The 19,789-nt window shown below is 38.6% G+C and overlaps 1 long non-coding RNA gene across 1 annotated transcript in view; it reads left to right on the top strand.

The window, feature by feature from the left end:
* Positions 1–13,755: 13,755 nt before the first annotated feature.
* The window catches only part of LOC147375607 (uncharacterized), a 94,541-nt gene continuing 88,507 nt past the window's right edge, over positions 13,756–19,789 (top strand). Inside the window, exon 1 of the long non-coding RNA XR_015160243.1 lies at positions 13,756–14,329. This is a non-coding gene — a long non-coding RNA (uncharacterized LOC147375607). The remainder of the gene's footprint in view (positions 14,330–19,789) is intronic.

Below are 19,789 nucleotides of genomic sequence, written 5' to 3'. Positions count from 1 at the left end.
CATCTAGTATGTGGTACTTTGTTATAGGCAGCCCTGAAAAATAACCATGAGTCCCAAGTTTAATTGTTTGCTAGAAAGAAATCTGGGCTTCCCCAATGGCTCAGCAGGTAAAGAATATACCTGCAATGCAGGAGACAAAGGAGACACGGGTTTGAGCCCTGGGTTGAGACGATCCCCCTGGAGGAGGATATGGCAAACCACTCCAATATTCTTGCCTGAAAAATCCCATGGACAGAGGAGCCTGGCGAGTTACTGTCCAAAGGGTCGCAAAGAGTTGGACATGACCAAGCACAAGCCCAGAAAGAAATCTATGCTAAACAGGAGAGGGCAAGTTATCTTCATGGATACTTTCCTCTGGATATTTCCTGAATGGATACTTTATTTTAGTCAATAAAAGTAGACATAAAGATGGAATTAACTAATATGCTCTTAAAATAGAGATGCTTAAAACATGCTTAAAATATCAATTGTCCCTAAGTCAATTTAAAAATACCATAGTTTTAGTTTTCTAGAACTATAAAAACTTTAAAAAGTTTATATATATAAAAAAATCAACCAAGCAAGATCAGCCTGAGGAACTCTAATAAAGTGGAGTCATACAACAAATTATCACAGACTTAAAAGACTTAAAACAACAAAATGTACCATTTCATAGTGTCTGTAGGTCAGAAGTCAAGCTGTGATATAACTAGCTTCTCTGCTCAGGGTGTTACAGAGTTAAGTCAAGATGCTGGCTGAGCTATTTTATCATTTGGAGCTCAGAACCCTCTTCCAATTTCCTTTGGGTCCTTGGCAGGATTCAATTTCTTGGTGCTGTACCACTGAGGTCTCCATTTTCTTGCTGGCTGGGGGTGGTAGTTTGCTATCATTTTAAGAAGTTGCTTATGATCTTTGACATGCGTCCCCCTGCTTTTTCAAAACTAGCTGTGGAATATTGTTTACTTTGCTTTGAACTTCTTCCTTCAAAGCCTACCTAGATTAGGCCTGTTGTTGTTGTTCAGTCGCTAAGTTGTGTCTGACTCTTGTGTGACCCTATGGACTGTAGCCCATCAGGTTCCTCTGTTCATGGGATTTCCCAGGCAAGAATACCAAAGTGGGTTGCATTTCCTTCTCCAGGGGATCTTCTGGACCCAGGGATTGAACCTGGGTCTCCTGCACAGGCAGACAGATTCTTTATCACTGAGCTACCAAGGAAGCACCAGATCAGGCCTATCTGGGATAATTTCTTTCTCCAGTCAGCTGTGCCATAGAACATGCTAATCAAGAGAGTGATAGTCCATCATATATATACACAAGTGTCTTCCTCACTCAAGGGCTGGGGAATTATGTAAGGGTGTGGATCATTGGGTGGTCATCTTAGAATTCTGCCTACTGCAAAACAAAGGTTATTCATTACAATACAGTTTAGGATGGTAGAAATGTAGCTTCACAACAGAGTACTACACAATACAAAGCGTAAAGACATTTGGTTACAGAAAGACACATTATTAAATTAGAAAAATGTCAAAAGCAGAGCAGTATAGAGCTATGTTTATCTTTGTGTAAAAGTTGGAGAAAATAAGGGTTTAAAGTTATTTGTTTATATTTGTGTACATTCACATAAACACTGAAAAATTAAAGGGAGTTGTTATATTTTGCGTATAGTGGGGGAATGGTCAAAGGTGGATAGAGATGTGAGTAAAAGCTCTCAATGAATAATTTTTTATGCTATTTTGATTGTTGAACAATTAAAATATATTATCTATTAAAACTAGAATTTAAAATTATAGGAAGCAAACAATTATTCTACCTACTACGTGCAAATCCTTGCTGGGTAAGGAGTAAAATAATGATTAAAGTACAGTTCCTGTTGTAAAGTAGCAGACAGTGTGCTAGTGGTCAAAAGTCAAATCCAGAATTGACTATAATTCAGATAAAGGAAATGTCATAACAGAAAGATTAGCAAACTAGTCACTGGTTTTAAAGGAGAAAGTGATTGCACCAAGTGCCTGCATAAACTAGTGTTTTAGTAGGATATACCCTTTTGTCTGTGAGAAAGGGCAGTTTAGATCATTGTCTATTGATCCACATAATTCAAACTTTCACATTTAAAGAACAAGAGGAAGCATTGCATCCCTCAAATCTCATTAGGTATCATTACTTTATTGATTTCTGCATATTGATTAGAAGGCAATATACAGTTTGCATGATTTAAAAAGTATGTTCTTTTAAAGTATTAGTGTGTGTGAAAGATAGAAAAATTGGATATATTTCTTTTATTTTTGTTAAGATTGCTACACAAAGAAAGGTTGCTGGTAAATTGTAAACAAGACATGCTTATTAGATCATTAGACTACCCAAACTCTCCTTGTCTACTTTAGAACATCATTATTTAAACCTGAATTTCTTCTTTAGTTATTTTAAAGTTCCCGTATTCATTCATATTTTAAGGAATAGCAAAATAAGTTCACTGGATTTTTATGTGTCTTGCTTCCTCAATTCCCTCACATCTCTGCTCAAATGTCAACTTTACAATGAGAACTTCTCTAGAATAACCTCACCTCCCTACCCAAGTGCCTGTACTCTTACCCTGCTTTTTCATAGCACTTTCCTTTGAAACTATTACATACATTGTTACATATATGTGCTTACTCTTACTCCATTACAATGTGTGGCCTATGAATGAAGCAGGGGCTTTGTTCTGCTTACAGTTGTGTTCAGCACAACTAGAACAGTATTTGGTTCGGTGCTTGAAAAAAAAAATCCATATTGAATGAATAAATAATCAATTTAAAAAAGAATCAACTCTGCTTTATATGCTCAAATGATCTAGGTTAATTCTTGCATTTCCTTTTTTTTTTTAAAAGGAAGTTTCCAGTAAATATTGAAAGAACTAAAGCTCAGTGCATCCTCTCTGCTTTGCTAGAAGCTGCCTCTTTGTGGAAGAAGCCTGAGGACAGTTATCAGGTCACTGCAAATATCCAAGGCGGATAACCTGCTAGGTTGCCTTTCTTGCAGTGCAATACAATGAAAAATAAATATCTGGTTTTGTCCGCAATTCCCAGCATAGAGCTTTTTGCAATTTAATGTTGCATATGCTAAAAAAAAAAGGCTTTCCAGGTGGCTCAGTGGTAAAGAATCCGCCTGTAGTACAAGAGCCAAAGGAGAGGCGAGTTTAATCCTTGAGTCAGGAAGATCCCCTGGAGGTGGGCATGGCAAGTCACTCCAGTATTCTTGCCCAGAGATCCCATGGACAGAGGAACCTGGCAGACTACAGTCCATAGGGTTGCAAAGAGTCAGATATGACTGAGCAACTTACCATGCACACAGGCCTAGGCCTGCTAATAAACTTACTCTTAGTGGCCTTCTAGATAGCTTTAGGATAGGGTCTTGTTACCCCAAAAGATCAATTGCATAATTAGAGTGTTAGAATTTTCAGCCTCCCCCCACCCCGGTTTTGGGGATGAGAAAGGGGTTAGAAAATGAGTTGAGTAATTAATTGCCAATGACTTAGATGCCCACTAACTAATAAATGGAGAAAACTCCATTTATTAGTTACAACAGGAGTCAGGGAGCTTTCCAGGTTGGTGAGTCCATCACTATGCTGGCAGGCTGGTGTGCCCAGAGAGGGCATGAGCTCTGCACCCCCTCCCCCTGTACTCTCCCCTGTACATCTCTACCATTTGGCTGTTTCTGAGTTATCTTTTATAATGAACTTGTTTTTGTAAGTAAAGTACTTTTCTGAAATCTGTGAATCATTCTACTGAATTATCAAACCTGAAGATGAAGTTGTAATGACCCTTGAATTTGTAGTTATCTGGGCAAAAGTGTGGGTAGCCCGGACACCCCATTTTCAGCTGGCGTCTGAAACGAGGGCAGTTTTGTGGGGTGGGGTCTGTGTCAACTGGGTAGTTGGTATAAGATTTGAATTGTTGAGCACCCAGTTGGTGTCAGATAATTAGAGAACTGGTTGATGTTAAAAAAGACATGTGGTTTTTTAGAAAACGCCAGCAACTGCAGTCTCTCGGAGTGGTTTTTCTTAAGCATCTCTTCAAATGTCTGTGGAAACAACCTCTTCCAGTTTCATTCTTTCTCTTAGTGGATAACTGCTATGTGGAGAAATTCCTTAAACTCCTTAGACTTTTACTTGAATAGGTAGACAGAGGGTTGCATAGGGATGATGGTTCAGTAAGTCCTGGAGGCATGTTTTTGGTGAGTTTCTTTTGAGGTTTTAGATGCAATTCCAAAGAAACACAAAAAGTCTTGATCTCCACCCTTAAATGAACAAATTAATAGTTAAATTTCTTATTATACATATTTGCTTGACTTTAATTTTGTGAGGACTTCGTAAAGGACTTTTACTTAAGAGAATATAAAAATTAATTCTAGGGCTAACTAGACTTATGGCTGATGTTTGAAAGATAGCTCTTAGATTCTCTAATTATTATCTTTGGAATTCTTAAAACTGGCCATAAATTATAATTAATTCAATTAAGGACAGATATATTTTGACACACACATATATGTGTCATATATGTATATATGCTTAAATAATTACAAAAATAAAATCTATTGACAACGTAGAGATACAACCAAAATTTGAGATTATGTAGTAATTCTAACTGAATGTTAAATTGACCTCTTATCATTTTAGAAGCAAATATAAAATGAGTATCATACTGTTACTTAAGTCTTCTTTGTCTTAATAATAAGAGACATGCTCTCTTTCACCAGAATTTATAGATACGTTAATGGAATTTTAAGTTTGATGGCTTTTGTAAGAGATGCTAAAGACAGAGAGGAAAATATGCTTTAACAGCAGTTTCACAGAAGGAAGAGAGGAAAATAATAAAAGCAACATTACCATTAGAGTTCTTGACACAATCCTGAAATTATACAAAGAACTTTATATATATATTATATATATATATATAATCAAAATTGAATTTATAGAAACTCTGTGAGGTACAGATATCTCATTTTGTAGAGATTTATGAAAATTATGTAGTTTTCCCAAGGTCATACCAGTTGATAGTAGTCAGAACTAAATTGAGGAACAGATCTTTTATATTCTATTTATTTTGATGTCATGTCCCACTTCAACTATATCCTCATTTTTTTTCATTTTTAATAGCAAAATTTATTGAATTATCAATTTGTATACTCTGTATTCCTCCACTTTCATCATTCCTTCAACTCTTGTTAATCTGACTTCCACAACTACCATTCTACTAAAATTGCTCATCATATTTTGTATCTGATAACAATTCACTATTTTCCTAAAGTCAGTGTCTGATTTTCTCTCTTCACTTTACTAGATGTCAACAGCATTTGACAAAGTAGATGACACCCTCCTCCTTGGAATTTTTCTTCTTCTGGATTCTATGGTAGTAAATTTTGTTGGCTTTTGTTTTCCCTTGTGACTCTGCTTCTCTTTTATCAATGACTTATCCTTCTCTTCAATGTCTTTGAACTACTTTTAAACAATGATATGCCATACATCTTGTTTGTGGGTACCATTTTTCTTTTTTACTGTATCTTCTGTTGTTAGGCAATTTCCTCCAATTTTATGGCTTTAAATTCAATCTCTTTGCTGGTGAATCCTAAGGCTTATTTTTACCTCAATCTCTTCTCTAAGCCTCATCTTACTATGAGTTATCTATTTGGATACTTAATAAATATCTCAGTTATTAACCATTTAAAGCAGAGGTCTTGGTCTTCCATCCCAACTTAATTTTTTCCCAGTCTTCCTGTCAAAGTGAATGCCATTAATATTTAGTATCTCAACCCCAAAACAGAGGAGTCAATCTTTGTTCCTCTCTTTCCCTCATTTCTGACAAACATCTCTAAGTTCTATAGACTCTTCCTTTAAAATGTCCCCAAATTGTCTGCTCTTTTATTTCTCCAGTGCTACCATTTAGTGTCATGTTGACAAATGAAATAGCCTCTTAACTGATTTCACTGTTTCCATTTGTTCACTTTCTTCCTAAACTGTGCCTTTGTTAAACCGGTCTTTACAGAGTATGTGTAGAACATTTGGAATCATATTCTCTCATCTCCTCAAAATCTCCAATTACACACAATTGCACTTACAATTGATTGGAGTCAAAAGGAGAAGAGGGTGGCAGAGGATGAGATTAATGCGCACGAATTTGAGTAAACTCCCAGAGATAGCAGACAGGAAAACCTGGTGTGCTGCAGTCCATGGGGTCGTGAAGAGTCAGATACAACTTAGCAAATGAACAACAACAACACATTTATAATAAAACTCAAATTCTTAGCTTACATAGCTCTCCGTGATCCTCTCCCGGCGTATTTCTCTGCCCTTATTCTATGTTCCTTTGCCTGGAATGCTTTCACCAGATTTTTGAATGGTTGGCTCCTTGTGACTACATAGTCTTGGTTTAAATATCTCTTCCTCAGAAAAATGTTTTCTGATTATTCAATTTGAAATAACTCTATATCACATCACACATTTATTTTCATCATAGGGCACTTGTCATTTCTTCATCTTGCTGTTTATTTTCCCTGTGTCTCCAGTGGAATATAAGATGGGTAATATCTGTTTGTTCTTTGCTATATTCACAGTGCCTAACAAAGGATTTGGAAAAATAGTAGGCTTTTAAGAAATGCTCATTGAATATATGAGTACATATCTGGAAAACAGTAGGCTCTTAATAAATGCTCGTTGACTATATGAATGATGAGATAAATGATTATCCTTCTTGTGTATTGTAGAAAAAAGATTGGGATTGAAATATACGCACTGCTGTATATAAAATAGATAACTAATAAGGACCTATTGTATAACACACAGAACTCTACTTCATACTTTGTCATGGCCTATATGGGAAAAGAATCTAAGAAAGAGTGGATATATGTATATGTATAGTTGATTTCCTTGCTATACACCTGAAAATAACACAGTATTGTAAATTAATTATAGCCCAACAAAAATTAAAAAGAGAAAAGATTGAGAACTGCCTGAAATAGATAGAAGGACATTTTTAATTGATTAAAACTTAAAATTGTACTGTTAAAATGAATTTTATTACTTTTAGGTAACCTAATCTAGATTAAGAAAGAATTGCATGGAAACCTGCTAAGGAACCAGCTTTAAAGAACAGAAGACAATGAATTTCATTTATACTATTGATTACTTTTATGCATATAGATGCTTCTAATGAGCTTTAAAGAATTATTTTAAATCAGATAAATATTTTCCTTATAATTCTTTTTCATATTATTCTTTGGCTTTGAAAGTTGCCTTTTTTTAATCCTTGAATTTACAAGTATACAATTCACTAGTCTATGCCTGAATAATTACACATTTTAAATAGCAGAGTCTGAAATAATGTGATTCCTGTAATGACAATGAAATTTTAAAATACTCGGTATATAAAAGTTATTTTCTGAATATCTTAGGTCATTTTTCAGCATGTATTTTAAAAAATTTTAAATGTATTGAACAAAAAATGATAAAAATAGATTTTAAAAAGGTAAATATCAACTGATCCTGAAAGATCAAAATTAGTTAAGATCAGGTTGGCTATCTACCACTACATTTTGTGACCAGCATGTTATTTGTTCTTATAGTTCATAATCGTTTGGTGACATTTTAATTTTCTTATAAAAGATTAATTAAAATCCTCTCAGTGAATCTCCCTTCCTGATTTCCATCCACAAATATATATTGATCACCAATTATATGTCAGGCACTAGGTTTGGTACTATATAAACAGTATATACACTATGTAACCCCATAAAGTTATACAAAGGGCTATATAAAGTTCATAAGCTTAAATACATTTGCTTGTGCTCTGTTTGGGACAGAAGGACAAGCAACAGGCGATAACTAATATCTTGACTGTGATTTTTTTCACAATTCGCATAACAAGCTGACTCATTTTCATCATGCCTAATGTTAATAATATGGTAGAAACTCTCTTAAAAAGGTAAAGTGAGCAATCACAAAAAGTGATGTATGCAAACTGAAGGTTTTGATTATAACTTAAACACATACTCATTTGCCAATAGCTGAATGATTTCTTTTAGTACAGGTCTGTTGATTGGGCTTCCATGAGGTCTTACATAAACCATTCCCACTATGTTTAATCTATGATTTTCAGCCTTAGTTTCTTTCAAAGGAGCAAGAATTTAGACACTTGGGAAGCAGTCTGTCTGAAATCTTTCTTTATTTTTATTTTATTTATTTTTGATGCTAAAGTGGTTGCACAAGCAAATAATTCAAGAGAATTTCTTTCTGTTGTGCCATCTTTATTCAACTCCCAAAAGTGGATTTTATAGAAAATAAAATCCACTTAATTTATAGAAAACAACTATTTTTCTTAAGTTTTTTTTTTTTGGTTTACAAGTTATTAAAATAGCATAATTTCAAAATAATGACAACTGACCTTAAAAGTTTCAGGCTCCAACTCAACTGATTCTTGGTAGCAAAAAACCCAAACTCTAGATGAAGAATACTTTTCAGTACTCTTTAGTATTAAAGAATGGCCTGGTGGTTACAAATATTCAGTGTGTGATAAACATTGTTCAGTATGTTTTCCTGAGGGGGTGGAGAATGTCGCTATATGGAAGATGTTTAAGAAGGTATTTTGTAATGGCATCTACCTTATAAAGTTTATGAAAGAGTTTAATAGATTACAAGAAAGCAACTAACAGAATGCCAGGTGCATAGTAAATGCTTAAGACATTATAATATTTCTACTTTGTATTTAGTATTATTTATCCCTTAATAGGGCTTCCCTGGTGGCTCATTGGTAAAGAATCCACCTGTGATGTCAGAGTCACAGGAGATGCAGGTTGGAGCCCTAAGTCAGGGAAATCCCCTGGAGGAGGGCATGATAACCCATTCCACTATCTTGCCTGGAGAATCCCATGGACAGAGGAGCCTGGCAGGCTCATAGTGTCACAAAGAGTTGGACATGACTAAAGCGACTTAGCATGCATGCACACGTCCCTTAATAAGAGACTAAAGGCTTTACTTTGGTATTTGTCTCTAGGACAATACTTGCCTATACCATGCCTCTGTGGGAATTAGGAGAAGTACTCCATCGGAGAAAACCAAGTCCTTCAGGTCCATGGTTTCTGAGAGGAGAATACTTCTGTGTGAATTAGAAAAACATGTTACTTCTTCTGGAAGCATGTCTTGGCCTGTGAACTGGCCTGTTACCCTCTTAGCTAGAAGTCTTTGTGTGATTAAAAATGACAGAATCCTCCATTGCAGGTCAGGATTGCAGCCCTAGTCTTACTGAAATTTCAGCAAGTATTCATTTTCCAAGGCAGCTCAGGGTTTGTGAACTGGTCTGCTGAGGTCAGTTGACCCAGCCTCTCCTCGTGCCAGAAAGAGAAATCCTTGTTCCCTTTAGGTGATCACATCCATTCTTCTCTTTTCATATCTGTGCAACTAGTCTGTGTATTTCCATCAGTGTTTTCATTGGAAGTTCACGTTGGTGAGGGAGTCTCTCTTAGATATCTGCCTCGGATGGAAAGGATGCAGTTTGAGTGTTGATGAGGGATGACTCTCCAGCTAACAAAGAAGTGCATCCTTAATGCATGATGTTTCACCTCTAAACAGGATGACAGAAGAGAAGAAAAATGCGGATTAAATACCAGCTTCCCATGTTTTTCTTCCTTGAATGGAGAACTGAATAACTTCCTCCTACCTGGTCTAAAGAATAAGTTTACACATAAACCAACCAGAATTTGCTTCTGCTTGGGAAGAACTACCCATCCTTTTGGTCCCTGAAGTGCTGCAGATTTCAGGAGGCAAAGACATTTAATTTCATGTAACTTAAACGTGGGAATACAGTCATCCTCTTAGATTTCTTGCTAGTACTCAAGTCAGACTTATAAAATATCAAGTGGGATTTTTTTTATCACTTGGAAACAACATGCACATGAAATGACAAGTTAGTCAAATTCTTTCTTGAGCTTAAATGATTTTCTCCCCAGTACTCTGGGTATAAACAATGTCTTTCAATGGGAAACATACTTTTCTACATTGAGATCTTCTTTTGCTGAATACTGATTCATAGTGGGATTCTACTCTTTGGGGCTTATTCATGAGTAGGACAGACATTGAAAGACATAGCAGACATGAAGGATGAACAGTTATTTGCTCTGAAAAATTTTCAGGGAATTGGAAGGCTTAGCAACAGGTTCTACAAACTGTGGTAAAGGGATGAAATGGTAGCTCAGTGGTAAAGAATCTGCCTGCCAAAGCAGAAACTGCAGGAGACTCAGTTCGATCCCTGCATTAGGAAGATCCCCTGGAGGAGGAAATGGCAACCCATGCAAATATTCTTGCCTGGAAAATCCCAAGAACAGAGTAGCTTGGCAGGCTATAGTCCATGGGATAGTGCAGAGGTGAACATGACTAAGCATGCACGCACAGGGAAAACTAAAACACACATGTTGACTCCGAAGGGCTGGCTGGCCTTTTGACTACGGGAAGACTGACGATTACCTTGTTGTTGTTTAGTCGCTCAGTCATGTCTGACTCTTTGAGACCTCATGGACTACAGCCTGCCAGGCTCGTTTGTCCATGGGATTTGTCAGGCAGGAATACTGGAGTGGGTTGCAATTTCCTTCACCGGGGAATCTTCCTGACCCAGGAATTGAACCCATGTCTCCTGCTTGGCGAGCAGATTCTTTACCACTGAACCACCTGGGAAGCCCTATGATTATCTTAGGGAAGGTCAAAAGCAAAGGTGAAAATAACATGGGGTTTGCTGATAAATGCAGGACTGCTAAAAGAACAAGCCATCAGTAAGAACAAGAGGGACATATATTTTAGCTGTATTTAAAAGAAAATACGCCTTTTTAATTTTAAAAATGCCAAGAAAATGAATAGTTTGTGCAACATTTTTCAGTTTTTACCTTTCCTGTGTTTTCAATGTTATCTTTTCTTAATTTCTCATATTTCCAATTTTATTCTTTCACAAAATATTTCCTAATCTATTCATCCAGAATTAATGCTATCTTGGTCTCTGAATGCTCTCTCTTAAGATATGAATGGTTTTCTAACTAAATTAGATTAATATGTGTATGTATTTTAGCTTTCCTACTATTAGATTCTTGAAGGCAGGACCAGTGTCTCACAAAAACATACCTTTGGAGAATGTTCCCCAAAATTTGGAATATAAATGAAAGAATGAATACCTCTGTTGTAGAACACATCACAGCATTTTAGATGTGAGCCCCTGAGGGCTGTAAAGATAAAAATGTTCCAGGGTAAGTATATCATATCTGACATAAAATATTAGGAAACCTTAAAAACATTATTAAAAAGGAAGGTAATGATAAATAGAACATAAGGTTTGTGTTTTGAGAAAACATGATGTTAGCTGAAACTCATTAAGTTTAAAGTCAACGTGAAATGACAACTTGGGTGAAACTGTTAAACCTTTGTTTAATGGAACTTAAACAATGTTAAATGGGACTTAACATAAAAAGGTTTTTAAGGTATTCTAGCCTTAAAGTGTGGAGAAGGCAATGGCACCCCACTCCAGTACTCTTGCCTGGAAAATCCCATGGATGGAGGAGCCTGGTAAGCTGCAGTCCATTGGGTCGCTAAGAGTCGGACACGACTGAGCTACTTCACTTTCACTTTTCACTTTTCATGCATTGGAGAAGGAAATGGCAACCCACTCCAGTGTTCTTGCCTGGAGAATCCCAGGGACGGGGGAGCCTGGTGGGCTCCCGTCTATGGGGTCGCACAGAGTCGGACATGACTGAAGCGACTTAGCAGCAGCAGCAGCAGCCTTAAAGTGGGACTTCCCTGGTGGCTCAGATGGTGAAGTGTCTGCCTACAACATGGGAGAAAGTTGGCTTAAAGCTCAACATTCAGAAAACTAAGATCATGGCATCTGTTCCCATCACTTCATAGCAAATAGATGGAGAAATAGTGGAAATAGTGGCAGACTTTATTTTTCTGGGCTCCAAAATCACTGCAGATGGTGATTGCAGCAATGAAATTAAAAGATGCTTACTCCTTGGAAGGAAAGTTACGACCAACCTAGACAGCATATTAAAAATCAGAGATATTTCTTTGCCAACAAAGGTCTGTCTAGTCAAGGCTATGGTTTTTCCAGTAGTCATGTAGGGATGTGAGAGTTGGACTATAAAGAAAGCTGAGCATCAAAGAATTGATGCTTTGGACTGTGATATTGGAGAAGTCCTTTGGATTGCAAGGAGATCCAACTAATCTATCCTAAAGGAGATCAGTCCTGAGTGGTCATTGGAAGGACTGATGTTGAAGCTGAAACTCCAATACTTTGGCCACCTCATGCAGAGAGCTGACTCATTGGAAAAGACCCTGATATTGGGAAAGATTGAAGGCAGGAGGAGAAGGGGACAACAGAGGATGAGATGGTCAGATGGCATCACCGACTCAATGGACGTGAGTCTGAGTGAACTCCGGGAGTTGGTGATGGACAGGGAGGCCCGGTGTGCTGCAGTCCATGGGGTCACAAAGAGTCGGACACGACTGAGTGACTGAACTGAACTGAGCCTCTGCCAGAGGTAGGAACATGTTGGTAGCCTGTAGGAAAAATAAAAGAGCAATATAGAAATATGTTGTAGGTACATAGAAATCAGTTTACCTGCAGTGTACTAAACTGAAGTGAAAGTCGCTCAGTCGTTTCCAACTCTTTGTAACCCCATGGACTATACAGTCCATGGAATTCTCCAGGCCAGAATACTGGAGTGGGTAGCCTTTCCCTTTTCCAGGCAATCTTCCCAACCCAGGGATTGAAACCAGGTCTCCCACACAGCAGGTGAATTCTTTACCCACTGAGCAACAACTGAAGGGTTGACCATAAATTTTTTAATGCTATTTTATAAGAAGTGCATATTTCATTAAAAGTGAGTAGGAGACAAAGTACCCATGTCAGTTTGATCATGTGGGTCAGGAATCATTGTCTCATATGATTAAAATATTGCTGTTGAATCATTTACATATCACCATTGCTGGGCAGATAAGTTTTATGGGAGATTAAAGAAATTCTCTCCTTTTAGAATCATGTTAGTAGCTCAACTGTCTTATCCAGGAGACTGACAAATGATGGAAAGGTCTAACTGAGTTTCATTTTAATGAAGACTACTTATTTGCAAAAGCAGAAGTAAATCAGACTACTGTAAAGGAGGAGGAAATGCTTGTGCACAGGTGTTGACACAGGTGTGTCCCATGGAGCACTGTGGCAAAAAGTATACTTGAGACTCCAATAGGATTGAAATAAAATTGTCAGGCTCTGAGGTAGAAACTGTCTTTGATCTTTCTTTTTACGGAAAAAAGCTCATTGTTTCTCACTGTGGCTTCCCCTTTCAAGTCCATTTGATTTTTCTCTTTCTGCTTCTCTGGGCATATAATGGAAGACCATTTTCTTACAGCTGCCACGTTTAGCTGTTGTCAATTCAACTAGCAGGAACCAGCATCTCTCTTTCATTAAATAAACTTCTGGCAGAGGTAATGTTAGTGATCTAGCTTAGTGTATACCTTGTCCAATCAAATATACTCAAGGAGTGTCAGATACTGCAAATTTAGCTGCCAAGGCTTGACCCTTTGGAGAGAAGTGAGTTCTTAGTGAAGGGGGGTGATCATTTTGTTTGAGAGAGAATTTAACAAATATTTCCTACTCTTTTCTTTCTTTCTTTCTTTTTTACCATTTAAACTTTTTATTTTGTATTGGAGTGTAGCTGATTAACATGCTTTGCAACCCCATGAACTCTAGCCCATCACAACCCTCTGTCTGTGGGTTTTTCCAGACAAGAACACTGTAGTGGGTTGCCATTTCCTCCTTCAGGGGATCTTTGTGACCCAGGGATAGAACCTGAGTCTCCTGCATTGCAAGCAGATTCTTTACAGCTGAGCCACTGGGGAAGCCACCTTCAGATGAGGGCACCGATAAGTGGTGAAATAATCCTTAAATGGGGCAACAGAGCAGAAAGTTAGCTGTCATTGTAAACTGTTCCCAAGTGTGTAACTCTTTAGTGCATGGAAATATATAATGCCTCCTGACTGCCTATACTCACACATGTCAGAAATTTGAAAGAATATTCCCCAGGTTGCAAGATCTACCAGTCTCATTGGCCTCCCTTCACCCAGATGAAGAAAAGTTGTCAGAGATGCAGGGAGACATGTGAGGAGAATGCCAGTTGATGATGGAGGAAGAGGTTAAAGTGCTGAAGCTGCAAGCCAGGGAGTCACAAGGCTGGCTGGAAAACCGCCAGAAGCTAGGAAGATGCAAGGACAGATCTTCTCCAGCAGGTTTCAGAGGGAACACAGCCCTGCCATCACCTTGATTATGGACTTTCAGCCTCCAGAATTGTGAGACAAAAAATTTATGTTGTTCTAAGCCACCCCTTGTGTGTTATTGTGCTATGGCAATGTTAGAAAACTAAGGCAATATGTAACAGGAAAGGCTGTAATCTTAGAGTTATGGCTGATTTTGTATAATCATTTGTTAGATACACCTCTTGAAGGATTGCCTTGGATATACCACTTCTCATAGCAGAATGACAAGAATTTATACCAGAGGTGTAGTCTAGGAGAATTGGATGAGAAAATAAGATGGGAAATTGAAGGGAGTTGAAATAAACCAGCAAGATGGTAAGAGGGTGAGGCAATGAGGAGTGGAGAAAAAGCCTGCAAGAGAGAGCTGGTAGCAGTTTTAGTAAAGGAGTGTCTAATACAGTTGATGTTAAATATCTGTGGATTCTCTGTTTTCAAATTTGCCTATGTGCTAAAATTTATTTGTAATCTCTCAAATAACTCCCAGTGCTTTTGTAGCTAATGGCAGATTAGCAAAAAATTCAAATCTTTGGACAAACTCATTCCCAACTGAGGTCAGTGAACAAGGAGCTATGCTGCTGCAAATGTGTATTTTTTTTTTTTTTTTGCAATATATTTAGTGCCACTTTGGGGGCATTTTTGGGGTAATTTCTCTGTTCAAAATGGCCCCCAAGCATAGTGCCAAAGTGTTGTCTGGTGTTCCTAAGTGCAAAAAGGCTGATATGCTTTGCAGAAAAAATAGCATGTGTTAGCTAAGCTTCAATAAGGTAGGCATCCTGTCAGTCACATATAAGGAAGGATAAGAAGAGAGACTGCAGCATCAACTCTACTAGAATGTCATGGTTAGTTTAGGATTCCTGTGGTTGCAAGATTTGACTGAGTTGAGCTACAGTCCAAGCATCATTTTTTCATTCATCTGTTTAAGAAACATTTTTTTTTTAACAGTGCCTGCTTTGTATCAACCAGTGTTTATGCCCTGAAAATACATCAGTAAATAAGTTGACCAGGTTTCTGTAATCATGGAGCTTACAGGTCAATTGAATATTCTCACAATAAACATATAAAAATGTTTAAGATACAAGCAATGGCAGGAATAGGTTTAGTGATGATCAGAGAAGCCAAACCTAAGGAAATGAATTTTAAACTTGAACCTGAAAGATGAAGAGAAGGCAGTCATAAGGATCCCTGCAGATAAAAATAATCCAAGCAGAGAGATGAACAAGGGCTAATGCCTTCGAGGAGAATAAACTTAACTCTAGGGACAAAGTGAAGACCAATGAGGCTAGAAGATAGCAAGTAATGGCTTCCCTGGTGGCTCAGACAGTAAAGAATCTGCCTGAGATGTGGGCAACCTAGGTTCAATCCCTGGATCATGAAGATCCCCCTGGAGAAGGGAGTGGCTACTCATTCCAGTATTCTTGCCTAGAGAATTCCAAGGACAGAGAAACCTGGTGGGCTACATCCCATGGGGTTGCAAAGAGTCAGACACAACTGAGCAACTAACATGAACATGAAGTGGGGACACTGCAGGGATTTAACTAAGTGAAATGGGCAGAACCTGGGATACCCTAGGCTTTGAAAATGCTTTTTATTTTACTCCAATTGCAATAGGAAGTTATGGGAGGAAAGGGAAGAGATAGGGGTTAACATAAAACTCTGGTTTGTTTGGAGGATGACCTTGGAAGTTAATGGGAGACCTGGGCAATTAGGATCCTTATTCCCTCTCTTCTGTTGGAAGTACACTCAGCCCACCATTTCCACAGCTGGAACCACTTTTGAGGATGCAACCTTAAGAGAGTAATGTGTTATTAAGATCACCTGGATGGTATAGTGATTAAATCCAGTTAAGTCCTTGCTATAAACTTGTCAGGTGGTTCAGAGGGTAAAGTGCCTGCCTGCAATGTGGGAGACCTGGGTTCGATCCCTCGGTCAGGAAGATCCCCTGGAGAAGGAAATGGCAACCCACTCCAGTACTCTTGCCTGGAAATTTCATGGATGGACGAGCCTGGTAGGCTCCAGTCCATGGGGTCACATAGAGTCTGACACGACTGAGTGACTTCACTTTCACTTGATGAGATTGTCAGATTCTTGTAGGTGTGTTGAGATCTACTCATCTTGCCAACCACCCAGGACAAGACTGTAAGTAAATACTCTTTTGCTCATGAAACCTGCCACCTACCAATCTGGAGGAAATGCTTCTTTCTTCAGTCTCTCCTCACTCTCTGTGTATGGAGGCCATCAACAAATGAACCTTTGGAATAAGAGTGGTGAGAAAACAGGGAATGAGAGAAATCATGGAGCTCATTGCAGATGTCCAAGAGACAGATGGTGGTGACTCAGACTAGAATTATAGCAATGGGGATGGTAGGTTTCCCAGTGAATTTGAGGTTCTTCTAGAAAGAATTTGGAGGCAAAGCAGAAAGGTTAAGAAATAAAGTAAAAGCTTATTTAAGCAAAGGTATGCTCTCAGAGGGAGAATGGGCAGAGAAGTGAGGAGCTGCTGCCCTGGGTTTTTTGGCAAGCTGGTTACGAGAGGCGTAAGAGGAAGGGGCACAATGTTCACTGGGAAAGGAGGAGTTTGGGGGTCGTTTTCTCTGATTTTCACCCCAGCTTCACTTTCCTGAGTGGACTTGGGGTTTTTGTTCTCATAGGTAAAGAATCTGCCTGCAATGCGAGAGACCTGGGTTGGATACCTGGGTTGGAAAGATGCCTGGAGAAGGGAAAGGCTACCCATTCCAGTATTCTGGCCTGGAGAATTCCATGGACTACAGTCGGGGAGGGGGGAGGGTCACAAAGAGTCGGATACAACTGACAGACTTTCACTTACTTATAGAAGTGTCATGGCATCCGTGCATGAGGGTACTTCTTACCTGCAAGGCTAATTTTATTGTGATAAGAGTATAATGAGCAACAGATTACATTTGGAGCAGGAGATTCTTGCCTTTCTCCACCCTTCTTTGTCTGCTAAGAAGACGGTTATCATCTAAAATGTGTGATTTCCTGTCAGTCGGGTGGTTCCTGTTTCCTGTGTCTGCCCATGGACCCTGCTGTTTACAAGATACGTGATTTCCTGCCACCTGGCCCCTGCCCCATTTCTCTGCTCATACCTAGCTACCTGCCTGCTGTAACAGTAGGAAGCAGTTGAGTAAACAATATATTTTAAAGATAAAGCCAATAGAAATGGCTGATGGATCAGAAATTGAGAGGAATCATGGGCATAAAAAGGCATAGTTAGGAAAAAGATGGCTTTGTAGGTACTATCATAGTGAACATGTATTGATCTCAGCCCTGAAGGCCTTGTGTCTGGGGACCTCCCACAGAATCAGCCCCACTGCCTAGAGTCAAGATCCAGAGCCCTGAATGAAAGGAGTACAAGGTAAGTCAATACTTAAATCACTTCTCAGATTGTATGCTCCAAAAATACCCATTTTTACCCCTGATAACCACATGGCATATGGGCTGAGTGGGCAGGATTCTATTTAGAATCCTGTGAAATGTACTGTAACCCAAAGCAGGAGCCCATCTAGCATATTAGCAAGCATCATTTAGAACAAAGTAGGAGGAGGGGGCATCTATTGTGTAATGATATACAGTGTACATCTATTGTGTAATGTTTTGGTGTAACTCAGTTGCATATTGGACATAACTCTGCAGATAGGCAACCCATAAAAGCTGTACTGAGCTCATTGGAAATGTGTGACTCTCACTGAAAGCCTACTCCCAGCTAGCCTTGTGAGTCTGACCCGCTTCTGTAAATTAACCTTATTGGCTTATTATCTCTATAGGATAGAAGTGCTCCCTTCAGCCTCAGTAGTGTTCCAAGCCTTGGTAGGGTGGATGAATTTTAGGACTGAGATCTCCTGGGGTGAAAGGACCTATAGTTCTCTCAATGCCGGGAGATTAAACCTCTCTTTCTCTTTTCATGTCCCAAATGTTCAATTGCCAAAACATCTACCTTTCGAAGTTCAAGCTATAAAAGCTTTCTCAGTGGGCTTCTTTGAATGATCTTTTATTTTTCTCCTCAACATCCTTTCTATCTTGTCCTCACCCCATTCTCCTTTTCTTCCTTTCCCCCCTCTTCCTCTTACTTTTTTCTAAATGATGCTTGCTAATATGCTAGATGGGCTCCAATTGTGGGGTATAGTACTTAAATTGATCACACATACTGTTGGTCTCTTTTGCTTTCCCCAGAAGCAAATCAGACGTTTCTTTTCTCAAATGGGGTTGTTTTCTCCTTGTACATTTTACATCTCTCGCCCTTGGAGACATGCTGTTGAAACTGTTTAGCTTCACTATAGATAACACCTAGTCCATTTGAGATTTTGCTGGGCTCTGAGTCATGATAGCAGGCCTGATGGGGTAGGGACCGAGAGAGTCACACTCCAGATCCTAGTTCTAAAAGGTAACTCAATAATTATCAGGCTCTCAATGCCTTCAAGCAGAGCACCAGCTGTATGCTCTCCAGAAGGCACTTTCAGTCCTTCACAGGAGCACTTTCCAAAGTATCCAACATATTCCTCTGGATGTGTTCTGTAAGAAACAATCCGAAGGTCAGTGCATTTGGAAAATGCTGGATTCAGTGAATTATCAATGCTTTTAATAGAACTTCAATTTCTAAGTTTTTAGAATTCCCTTATTATAAAGAAGCAGATCATAAAATCCCTTTAAGAAATACCTCATGGGGAAAGTACTCTATTCCCTGCTGTTGCTCAATTATCTAGTCACCTATGCCTTTTGGGAGAGTTAACTTTGAGGGCACTCAAAAGAGCAGTAGTGAGGACAATAGAAGCAATTTAGCCAATTGATTACTGTCTTCCCTGTGGGTAGGCACCATGTGTTCCAAATGAAAAGCATCTCTCCCTAGGGGAACTTAACTCATTTTCATTTTCTGAAAGTAGTTTAACAAGAAAGGGTTCCCCAAATGGAAACATTTTGACCTTGAGTGAGAACAAGGTTCATGGGTATTTGGTAATTGCCCAGACTTTGAGCTCTGACCACAGCTCCCTTTGATTTTTGGCATTGTTGTTCTCTCATAGCAGAGAAAATGGTTTGATTTCTTTAGCTTCTTTGTATCCCTAATAAATATGCCCTGAGAACAGTGAGAGTTGTTCTCTTTCTGGGGTATGATGAGAATTAAACTGTGGCATTGCAAGAGGTTGTTCAGAAGCAAAAATGCAATGTTCATTAACTATATTGGTTATACCCTATAGCCCTTGCTTATTCTGGTCACTATTTATTGTGTTTTGCTGCAAAAGTTCTTGTGCCTAAGGGCCAGCTGCTGATAAAGTACAGAAACAAAGTCAAATATGTGGTACAGTCACGTAAGGGATGTGAATAGAACTAATAATCTTATTGGATTTTCAAAAAGAATGCTTCTAGAATAAAGCTCTAGGCAATCTGAAATATAATAATAAAGGATAAAACTGTCATGCAATTGATTTTTACCCTGATTGCTTGCTCTACAGAGCAGTGTCTTAGCCTCTGACTCAGGAGTTC

Source organism: Bos grunniens, chromosome 3 (assembly GCF_055505025.1).
Source record: "Bos grunniens cultivar Pamir isolate PY7600 chromosome 3, Bosgru_T2T1.0, whole genome shotgun sequence".
Lineage (NCBI taxonomy): Eukaryota > Metazoa > Chordata > Mammalia > Artiodactyla > Bovidae > Bos > Bos grunniens.
The sequence above is the reverse complement of the archived record's forward strand: the minus strand, read 5'-3'. Positions and strand labels throughout refer to the sequence as shown.